General features: G+C 42.0%; 1 protein-coding gene across 4 annotated transcripts in view; it reads right to left on the reverse strand.

The window, feature by feature from the left end:
* The window catches only part of LOC141227176 (EF-hand calcium-binding domain-containing protein 4B-like), a 143,747-nt gene extending 136,668 nt beyond the window's left edge, over positions 1-7,079 (reverse strand). For 3 of the 4 annotated variants that reach the window (XM_073667211.1, XM_073667210.1, XM_073667208.1), the window contains exon 1: positions 6,916-7,079. The gene's annotated coding sequence lies outside the window, so the exon portion shown is untranslated. Of the gene's footprint in view, positions 1-3,015; positions 3,189-6,915 lie in introns of all 4 variants that reach the window. The other variant, XM_073667209.1, reaches the window with a different exon arrangement.
* Between the last annotated feature and the right edge of the window lie 4,203 nt (positions 7,080-11,282).

The raw sequence follows: 11,282 nt of genomic DNA on the forward strand, positions 1-11,282 counted from the left end.
ATGGAGGTCAGTATAGATGGACTAATAGACCAAGTCCCACACACTGCTAGAAGCCCAAATATTTTTTCAGAGCTAGATGCAGAAAAAAATTATTTTTAATTTGCAACCTGATGGAGGTCAGTATAGATGGACTAATAGAACAAGTCCCACACGCTGCTAGAAGCCCAAATATTTTTTCAGAGATAAATGAAGAAAAAAATTATTTTTAATTTGCAACCTGATGGAGGTCAGTATAGATGGACTAATAGACCAAGTCCCACACACTGCTAGAAGCCCAAATATTTTTTCAGAGCTAGATGCAGAAAAAAATTATTTTTAATTTGCAACCTGATGGAGGTCAGTATAGATGGACTAATAGACCAAGTCCCACACACTGCTAGAAGCCCAAATATTTTTTCAGAGCTAGATGCAGAAAAAAATTATTTTTAATTTGCAACCTGATGGAGGTCAGTATAGATGGACTAATAGACCAAGTCCCACACACCGCTAGAAGCCCAAATATTTTTTCAGAGCTAGATGCAGAAAAAAATTATATTCAGTTTGCAACCTGATGGAGGTCAGTATAGATGGACTAATAGAATGATGCTATGCCCAAAAGATTTTACTTCACTAGGTGCAGTAAAAAAATTGGTATTCTATACACAGGTGGTATATCTTGCAACACAGATAGGCTACTCCACTGACTAACACACTCTGCAATAGGCCAAAAAGGATTAGCTTTGCTAGATTCAGCCAAATGCTGTGAAAAAAACTTGCACAGCACTGGCACAGACCTGCCTGGCAAAAACTGATAGGAACTGATGTAACCTAGTCCTGAAAAGGACTCCAATTACAATTAGTCTTTACTCCCACAATCTATCTATTTAAGAGCACAGACCTGCCTGATAAAAGTCGTAGGAAATGCTGTAACCTAGTCCTTAAAAGGACTGCAATCACAACTATTCCCTACTCCCAAGCTATCTGTATATTTGTGCGAAAATTGGCTTGAAATTAACAAGGTATAGCGCACACAGCAACAGCGGTGCCGTCTAACACGCAGCTGCAGCAGTGAGAAAATGGTGGCGACGGGGAAAATGGCTTGGTGTTATAGGGCAAGGACATGTGACATACACTGCCAATCACACATGCCCTTGCTTGTGTGAAAAAAAGCACTTCGCTCCGTGTGTGCGCTGCTGATAGGCTGACAGATTGCACCTCCCCACTGCAAATGCGGGAAAGAGAAAAAAAAATGGAGATCTTCATTGTTCCTGCAGAGATCCATCCCCTGCCCCTCCCCCCACCCCGCTGTACACTCAAACTGCGTATTAACATTAATTTTCATCATTACTGAGAAAAAATCCAGTTATGATTTTGGTGCACGAACAGTTATCGAACATAACCTCGAACAGCCGAATTTTTCTCAAATTGTTCGTGTTCGCCGACCGGCTCGAACACCGCCCAAAACAGCTCGAATTTGAGATTGGCGAACAGTTCAAGTAGAACAACGCTCATCTCTAGTAGCAAGCATTAAATGTACACCTTTATTTATTAATCTGCTTCCTATGTACTAAATTAAACAACTTTCTAAGCAGTCTTCATTATTTTTTCACCATTTTGCAGCTGCAGAGTGTCCTTTATCTAGCAGAGTAATCTGCAGAGATATCACAAATACACCAGAGTTGCTTTTGATGGCTTTCCACCTCCCCTATCTCCCTACTCCACCTCCAATCTTTCCTTCCTACCCTATTTCTTTTAGTTTTAGTGACAGCAGGAGAGACAGGGTTGTACAGTAACTGCTGTGTTTAGGGGAGATAGTATTTTGGATGGCATAGAAAAAAAAGTGATGAACAAGGAGGAAGGCACAAGGGAAATACCGAGTATTGGAGTTGTGTAGACACATGAAAGCAAAACAAGGCAGCAGCACCTTGGATAGAATAGAGCTCACATCCAGCCTATATTACTGAGAGATAAACTCCAACAAGAGAAAATTCTGAAACTGCGGTCAGACTGCAGACTGCTGGGGCTCTGAAAATTAATTAGGAATTGACATTACAAACTGCAATTTTAAATGCTAAAGTTAACTACTAAGATATGCAAAATCATTTTTCTTTCTTAATAGTGTCCATAGCCTTTACATTTCCACACTAAACAAGTGTATAAAAAGGTCACACCTGAATAGGTGGAATGGAGAGCTACCTAAGGTAAGGGAATCAGTCATGATATCCATACTAACCGAACCACGGCAGAGAGAATCAGACACAAGATGAATTATTGTTCCCATGTATGTTTTAGCTTGAAACACTGAAATGATTCACGGAAAACATACTTGCAAAAGCTGGTCTGGGTCTTTGCCTCTCGGATGACTCGTCTGTGGCAGGGCTCCATCAGCTTCTCTCCGCCCTACTTCCTTAGACTGACAGGTCTCTCCTTATATTCACACATTGGGAGAGACCTGTCAGTATAGGAGAGCTAAGTGGAGAAAAGCCACAGGGGACCTTTCTTTACGGCAGTAAAACATACATGGCTGCAACAATGAATCTAGGGTCTGTTTGCCTCTAAAGGGATTCAGTCACCATGTTTTTAATCTTAAACAAGCATGATGTAAGAGCTGAGACTCTGATTTCAGCGATGTGTCACTTGCTGGTCTGCATGCTATCCTTTTGATACAATCAATGTTTTCCATGATGCAGATCTAGCAGTGCTCTGAATGCTGAGCTCTATATAACCCCACCCACACCACTTATCGACAACTTTCTGTGTACACTGTACATTGACAGAAAGCTGCTAATGAGCAGTGGAGGAGTGGTTGCACTGAACAAGTTAACTAGGAGGCACGCGACACCTAGTCTTATGGTGATAATCTCCTGCTGATAAAACACTGATTCTATTGAAACAGCAACAAACTGCCTATGAAGTGACACATTCCTAGAATCAGGCTCTCAGCCTCTACATCATGCTGCTCTCAGATTACATAGCGATAACCTGCTGAGAGATTCCCTTTAAGGAATGAGACTCATCTCTGTAGCACTGCCTTACCAGCGATGGGATCTGGAAACTGTCAATCACACTCAGGTCTGCTGTGCTTCAGTACATGTCATCACTCTGCAGCGAGGAGTGCAGACTGTCCATACATGTCTCACACTGAGCTTCTTCCAAGATTTTGTGGGGTCTTGTTCTTATTTTCCCAGTTTGTTGCTGCCTACTTATGACTGATCAGCATTAGAAAGAGGAAAAAATACAGTGAAATCTCTCTGGTCCTTTAAGGGTCTGGTATGCAATTGTCTAATGATAAAAAGTGTAATTTGACATGAATACTGGGACGTTTGGCTTGAGGACAACATGTTAGTGATGCACATTGCATAACATGTAAGACATTGCGGGAAGTTTATTATGGACAAATGATGTGGCAGGTTCCCTTTAATTACATGTAACAAGTCATCCTTTGATTTTACTCCAACTGATATGCGGTTATTGTAAAGCCTCTATCAGGGCCACCACCAGGGCATTACTGCCCTTACTGCTGTATGGGGCCCCGTGAGCAGCAGTACAGATGGGGGCCTGGGCCCAGTCGGGGCCCCCCACTTTTGCTTCTGCTCACGGGGCCCCATGCTGTAACAATGTGCCGAGCACCAGGGTGTGCACCGCCAAAGGCGCGCACACCTCGGCGCTGAGTTCCTTACCGGAGCTCCGCAGCCACGCAGCTCCAGCAGCTCCCTCATACTTCTCATGTCGTCTGGTCAGGTGACAGCGTGTATGCGCCATCACCTGACCAGAAGTCAGGAGAACTTGGTGGCATACATCTCCTCGGAGCAGGGACACTAGGAGCGCCAGGATGCTACAGACTGCTGCAGGGATAGTATGAGAGGTAAGTATGACAACTTTATTTTTTTAAATAGAATCAATTAAATGAGAGTGGGAGGATGAGCAAATGGAGAGTGGGAAGAGCACATGGGGAGTTGGGAGTGGGGGGTGGGAAGAGCACATGAAGAATTGGGAGTGGAGGGGATGAGCACATGGAGAATTGGGAGTGGAGGGTGGGTTTGAGCACATAGAAGATTGGGAGGGGAGGGTGGGAAGAGCACATGGAGAATTGGGAGAGGAGGATGGGGAGAGCACATGGAGAATTGGGGGTGGAGGGTGGGAAGAGAAAATGGTGAATTGGGAGTGGGGGGTGGGGAGAGCACATGATGAATTGGGAGTGGGGGGGGAGCACATGATAAATTGAGAGTGGGGGAGAGTAAATGATGATAAATAGAGGTTGGGGGTGGGGAGAGCACGGACATTACATAATGAATTGGGGTGGAGGGTGCATGTAAATATAATGAATTGGGGGAGCAGGAAGTACAGAGTAGGGGGCGTTGATGATGCAGGAGTGTGACTGGTAATAAATTGGGGAAAGAGTACAGGTTCTAATTAATTTATATATATATTAAGTGGGAAAGTGACTATTTACAGTTAGTTGGGGCATAGTGGTGGATAACAATTTATATTTGGAATGGTGGGCTGCATAATGACTAGTAATAAATTAATATTGGGTGCACGTCTGTATTCAGCTGTGTAATGTAAAAGTTGGGGAATGTACTCTAGATAACTGTGTGTTATTCTATGCAGACACGAGTACTGGCTGGAAGAAGTGATGGCGGTCTGTGCTGGATGAAGGAGAAAAGCGAAGATGAAGGACTTCACCTAGAGACGTCACTGGTGAGTCAGTGTGTTATTTGTACACTGACACTATACACTGTATACTATGTACAGGGCTCCTGTGTATAATGTCAATGGTGATCACTGTATTACCTTGTACACTATATACAGAGCTCCTGTGTATAATGTCACTAGTGATCACTGTATTACCTGTACACTGACACTATATACAGAGCTCCTGTGTATAATGTCACTGGTGATCACTATAGTACCTGTACACATACATTATACACTGTATACCATGTACAGAGCTCCCGTGTATAATGGCACTTACTGAAATATTAATATCGTGGTTTTTTTTATTAATGATCAGTATTGTAGTATTCTGTCACTATGTGGTGGTAATATGTAGTCCAGTCATGGTGTGGCAGTTTTTGTTCCTTGTATGTGGTATTATTCGGTCACTATGTGGTGGTAATATGTGGTCTGGTCATGGTGTGGTGGTATTTGATTCTTGTATGTGGTATTATTGGTCATTTTAAAAAATGTATATGACACATTCCCTTAAACAAAAATAAATAAAAATATACCTAAAAAGAGTACTGGATATTTTAAGAAATGTTTAATAGGTTAGAGTAGAGTAGGGCCCAGCCAGAAGAGTCTACCTTATCGTGGTTGCGGCTTTAAAAATCTTTTGGTCAAAACAAAAGCTGCTGGCTATGTGTGTGATCTGGTGTTCGATAGGAACTGTTAATGTGTGATTGGTGAGGACGTGGTGCAGAAGTGGAGTTTTTCCAAGAGTGGGCGGTGGGACTGTAGAAGGTTCAAGGGATGGAGGCGGAGCTGGGGTAGAGCCTGGGCGGAGTCTCAAGGGGGCCCAAAAATGTTGCCAGTATGGGGCCCTGAAATTCCTGGTGGCAGCCCTGGCCTCCATACACAATAGTTGTTTCAGACAATTGTTCAGCCAACAGCTATCTCTTCCCACTCTCCCATACACTGGAGTGCTTGGCTTTTCTGGCTCTATTGGGGAAAGTCAGGAGCCCCCTCTTACTTTGTAGATTGTCATCAAAGCCTGGTAATATTGGCGGGTTTGGCCAGCATTAGTAATGTGTATGGGGCCATAAGCCTAGGGAGAGGTGATCTTAAAGGAATGAGAAACCTAGTCTGCTGACTTATATCATTATCTACTCAGATGGAATCAGGACTGATGAAAAATTTACATGGAATTACAACTAAAATGTGAGTTCATGGTCAAATCATCATATTGCGTGTTGAATTAGCGAAATCGCCAGCAACATATAGCTGCAAACATCACAATAATGGTTGTATGTATTTTTTCTCCATGAAGCAGATTTTTATCATATTTTGCAGTGACATGTTATGATTAAGAAACTCTGGAGTTTAGATACTTTACCTAACAGTGATATGTGAGTTTTGGTTGTGCACTTAATCAAAAGTATGCACTAGGAACATTTCCCGATATATACTTTAATGTTACTACAGGCCTCCATTTACCAGATGAAGGACAAACGTGAGTACTTTTGGCCTCCGTCTAGCTGATTTGTACCTAAATACAACTTTTTTTTAGCATTGTATGAAAACTCAGTAGATTGCAGTTTCATATACAGAGGGCCACCTCAAAAACTGTACATAGCTTCTTATATAGGTCCCTATTAGTCATGATGTACATAGTGGGGCCAAGTAACCACAAGAGGACATGGAGAGGATGCCGGCTGCAGAAGTAAAGATTGTCCTTGTTTAAACCAGGGCAGCCAAAAATTTTGATGAACTTTTACTCCCTAAATTGGATGGAAGCCTAGGAATCCAGATTCTGGCTAGGGTCAAGTGTATGCTATGGATACATAAACATAAGGCAGATAGATCGATAGATTTAGCCCACTTGCTGAGTACTTTAGATCTGAAGTAGATCGATGGATAGACGGACAGACAGAGACCGATAGATAGATAGATAGATAGATAGATAGATAGATAGATAGATAGATAGATAGATAGATAGATAGATAGATAGATAGATAGACACAGAATTAGTGAGAGGTAGGCAAAAAAAAATAAGCCAGGATGTGCTAAGGTCAGCAGACTAGGATTTTTGCTGATTGTGCTTCTCACATTAATTTGTTCAGACAGATTTTATTATTCCTTTAAATGTGTTCTTATACAAGTCAAATGAATTACTTTCCTTCGCTACTGTGAGAAATGGGTACCATGAAGCACTCTTGTATCTACTTGAATCAGACGTAATAGAACAGTAAAGTATGAATTTTATGGGTAACGTACCTTGCAATAGATGATGGGTGTGATACTTGTGTTTAGTCCGCAGCTTTTTAGTTGTGGGAAATAAGCAGTTTCTCTACTTGTTCGCTGCGCATGTAACATTGTATTGTGTCATTTACTTACTCAACTGAGCCTTTCCGTTCTTGCCTTGGAACATTGCTCTGACTTTTTAAGCACCACTTCCTATGTAAAAGGAAGTCGGCCGTATCTGATACTCATTGTAAACTAAGTAGTATAGGTTGTAGTGTCAGCGGCAACAGAAAACTAAGCTGGAAAGATGTGTTTTTTTCTGTTGAGCACATTATATATAGTAAACCTGTCATAATATAATGCTTAAGGTTCAAGGTATATCAAACAGTGTATTTCTGCAGTACTATTACCTTCATTCTAGCAGAGCCAGGACAAGGTAACAGCAAAAACTACCCAGACATTAACAATTATTGGAAAACTGCACTGACAAGCAGTAATGCATCATGTTGGCATGGTTTGGACAGCAGCATGGCCAGACAACTGCCATTATGTGTGTCTATACCCTAAAGGTACTTCTAGAGTTGCACCAAAATAACATAAGAAGTTAGAATTACATGACTCTGTGCTATGCTAGCAGTTTTAAAGTAAGAGAAAGATTCTTGGACTGTCATATTTTAAAAGAGAGCATTACATTTTGCAGATGCATATCACCACTATACCTTGCCTTCATATATTTATGAAATAATCATTTTTTTTTCTAATGCTGACCATACACACAATAGTTGTTGCCCAAATATCCATCTCCCCCAAACACATGGGCTCTCGGCTCTCTCCTGCAACATCATCTGTTGGGCAAGATTCTGGAAGCACTCACATGCATCAGATAGTAGGCTGGGTCCACTGAAATTTACAAATATGTACAACTTTCATCTAATGTGTATGGGGATCTTTTCTAATTTTTGTTACAACTGCTAATGCTTCCGTAACGTCAATGCCGGTGTCCCTGCATGGTCCCTCTTCCTCCTCCCGACAGGGACGCTGCCACGGTCGCTCTGCAGTGTGTCCTTCCTCTGCCGTGGCTTCCTGCTCCCGTGGGTCTGCACATGCTGCACATGCACGCACTTCCTCATTCTTAAAGGGACAGCATGCACATTCTGGAAATGGTCCCTGCCAATAGCTGGGAGGCATCAGATATGTAAGGCATGCTCCCCTGTAGGGAGATACCAGAGCAACACTTCCCCTTTGGTTAGTTATTGTTAGTGCAACTAGTCTGTTGCCAGATCTCTGTACCTGTTCTCGTTACTCATGTTGTCTAAACCTGTAACCACTCCAGCAGTATCTGAACCTGAAACCACTCCAGTGGTATCTGAACCTGAAACCGCTCCGATAGTACCTGAATCTGTTACCACTCTGACGGTGCCTGAACCTGAAACCTCTCCGACGGCCCCTGAAGCGGTGGTACCTGACCTTGCAACCGTTCTGGTGGTACCTGAGCAAGCACCAGTGTCCGTCCTGTCCAGTCACCCAGAATCCATGTTATCTGAACCCATGGGGTCAGCTACCGCAATACCTGGGGCTGCCCTTGGAGTGCTACCTGGCGGCTACGTGCAGCTCAAGCCTAACTCCACCATCAGGAGCTCTAGCGAAAACCAGGTAGCCGCTAAGCCACGTCCCTCCAGGGTAAGCCCGTTCGTGGCGCAGTGGGTCCACGATCCACTTGCCTGACAGCTTAATTTGCTCTTTAAAAGCAATCAGACAATGGTCTGACCAGATTGCTGGGGACAAATTGCCATTTATTATTAAAACAAATAAATTATCAGTCCACATAAGTCTGCCATACACATTGGATGCTTTGGCCAATTGTTCGGCTGTCAGCCATCCCAGCCAACTTCCATACACAGTCTTTTGGCATAGCACTCTTGTATACGCTATGAAAAATCTGCAGGCTGGCAGCTAATCTCTGGGAGAACAAGGCGATCGGCAGTCTGAAATCAATATACTCGCTACGGCATTTGAGAGGAAATATCCTTTAAAGATCTGGCCAGGGACCATACCTGGAGAAATCACTAGTCCAGCTCTGCCTTCAGCCTGCTTCTGCCAGCATTGCTGGAGGTGATTGACAGGTCTGTCGCTATGGGAAAGACCTGTGTATCACTTGGAGCGGTGATGGGAACAGCCAGCCGGGGGTGGAGCCAGGCCAGTCTCATCTTCGGCTACAGTATCCGGCCAGATCTTTAAAGTATATTGAAGTGTTTCAGAGAACAATATACCTAGTTGCAGTTGTGCAACCACATTTTGATTCATGGTTTCCATGGTTTAGACAGCATAAATCAACTGACAAGTTTCCTTTAAACTCTGTGTACCTGACTTATTGGAAGAGAGATAGCAGATAGAAAATTAAGTTTTATTTCCCCTGCAGCCACTCACTTCTAGTCATAGGGGCTGGGCAGACAGTGATTACAGTCATCACTAAGCAAGTACAGATCTCAGACTAGACACCCTAAACTACTGTAGACCCCAGACCAGACTCCATAAATTAATACAGATTACAGGCCAGAATTCCTAAATACATACAGATCTCCTAAACAAATACAAAATGCAGATCCAAAACTAATGCAGACCCCAGACCAGACTTCCTAAATGAATTCAGACCCCAGGACCTCTAAATAATTACAAACCACAGACCAGACCCTTTAATCTACTATAGACCTCAATGCCCCTAAACAAATCGAGATCCTGAAATAGACACCCTTTGAATTTTGAACTGCCTTTACTGCTATATAGACTATGCTACAAATACTGCAATAGACTATACTGCATTACTGCTGCAGACTATAATATACTATACTATAAATATGAGTTTTTTTGGACATACTTTGATCAAATTGTGTGAGCCCATCTGCCATTGAGTAGGCAACCTTTTCGGATGGTAAATTACACTACGGGTATGTGTACACAATATCTTTCTCAGATGGTTTTCACCCTGAAATGAAACCTGCAAAAGCACTTAAAATGCTAAAAAATGAATAAAGAATGATCATATGCACTGCAATATCAAAACAAGTTGCATTGTATATTTTCAGCCTTTTTTAGCTTTACTTAACCTCTTCAGGCTTTGAAGGCGGTGAAGTGGATAAAAAAATGGACCTGACTATTCTTCATTCTTCTGTTTGAAAGCCACTTTATTCATATAGTTAAAAAAACACCAACAGCCAAGCAGCTGCGAAAAACGATTAAAAAGATGCCAAGGAAGTTGATTCTGGAAAAACACTGTCTAAAAGTTGTGCGCACATATCCTAACAGACTTACTTCTCCTGGGCCTAGGCCTACAAATTTATAGAGCAGAGAGGATCCATCTCCTATTTAAAACAGTATTGTATAAATGAGAGGAGTGATTACCCAAATGGAGGCAGTCACCAAAGCCAAATATTCACTGCTACTAACAAAATCAGCACCCACCAGCAAACTAGCAAAACACATATACGTTCAGAGTCATACACTACTTTTTTCAATAGACGTTAGTGGTAATAGGATCCAACTATATAGGCATTTTCTTGAGTCATTCTTATAGTATACTTTTTCTTTTACAGTATGCAGTAAAAACGTATGCATCAACTGCTCAAATATATGGAAAAAGTTGAATTGATCCTTACTATGGTCTGGTATGTAAAAATTCCTCCACTTAGTACCACCCAGCTTTCTAAATCAGTCAGTAAGCAACAGCGTGCAGTTACACAAACTGTGGTTTGGGATTGCAGTGACGACACTTCATTATGGTCACATTTTTTGCATTTACATGTTTTAAGTATTTCTGTCTTATGAAATGTGACCAAAAAAGTATGGTATAGATGATAAGCAAACAGCTAATTAGAGGAAATATCTTTATCAAATTCAACATGTTTATGGATCACAAGGTCTAAAATGGAGAAGTGAAATTCTAATGAACAATGCTGAAATTCAAAACATGTCAAGAGTTTCTCATTGTGATGTGACTGGTGCAGCGCACAAGACAACAGCATTATAGAGAGGGGAGGTTTGCATCATAGATGTATGTAATTAGAGCATATTTACACTTAATTTTGAGGGCTATATAAATCAGGGTGCTGTAGGAGGTTGATGACCTATATTAAGGATTGTCCCCCTTATAGCTCCATATTTTTAAATAGGAGCTCTCAACTTCCTCACTAAATGCCAGAATTCCATATGCAATACACTTAAAACTGTGCTTTGTACCATTTCTTCTTGAAATGTATGATTACATTAAGAACTCGGTGTTACTATTCCCCTTGTAAAACAAATATCTTATCCAGTGACTACACTACGGTGACACACAACTGAGTTATCAGTGGTGGTAATACTGCTGTAGCAGCCAAAGTGGATGCCATGGGGCCCGGAGCTCC

The sequence above is a fragment of the Phyllobates terribilis genome, unplaced genomic scaffold, assembly GCF_046119375.1.
Source record: "Phyllobates terribilis strain yellow unplaced genomic scaffold, ASM4611937v1 Scaffold_2__4_contigs__length_985480577, whole genome shotgun sequence".
Classification (NCBI taxonomy): Eukaryota; Metazoa; Chordata; class Amphibia; order Anura; family Dendrobatidae; genus Phyllobates; species Phyllobates terribilis.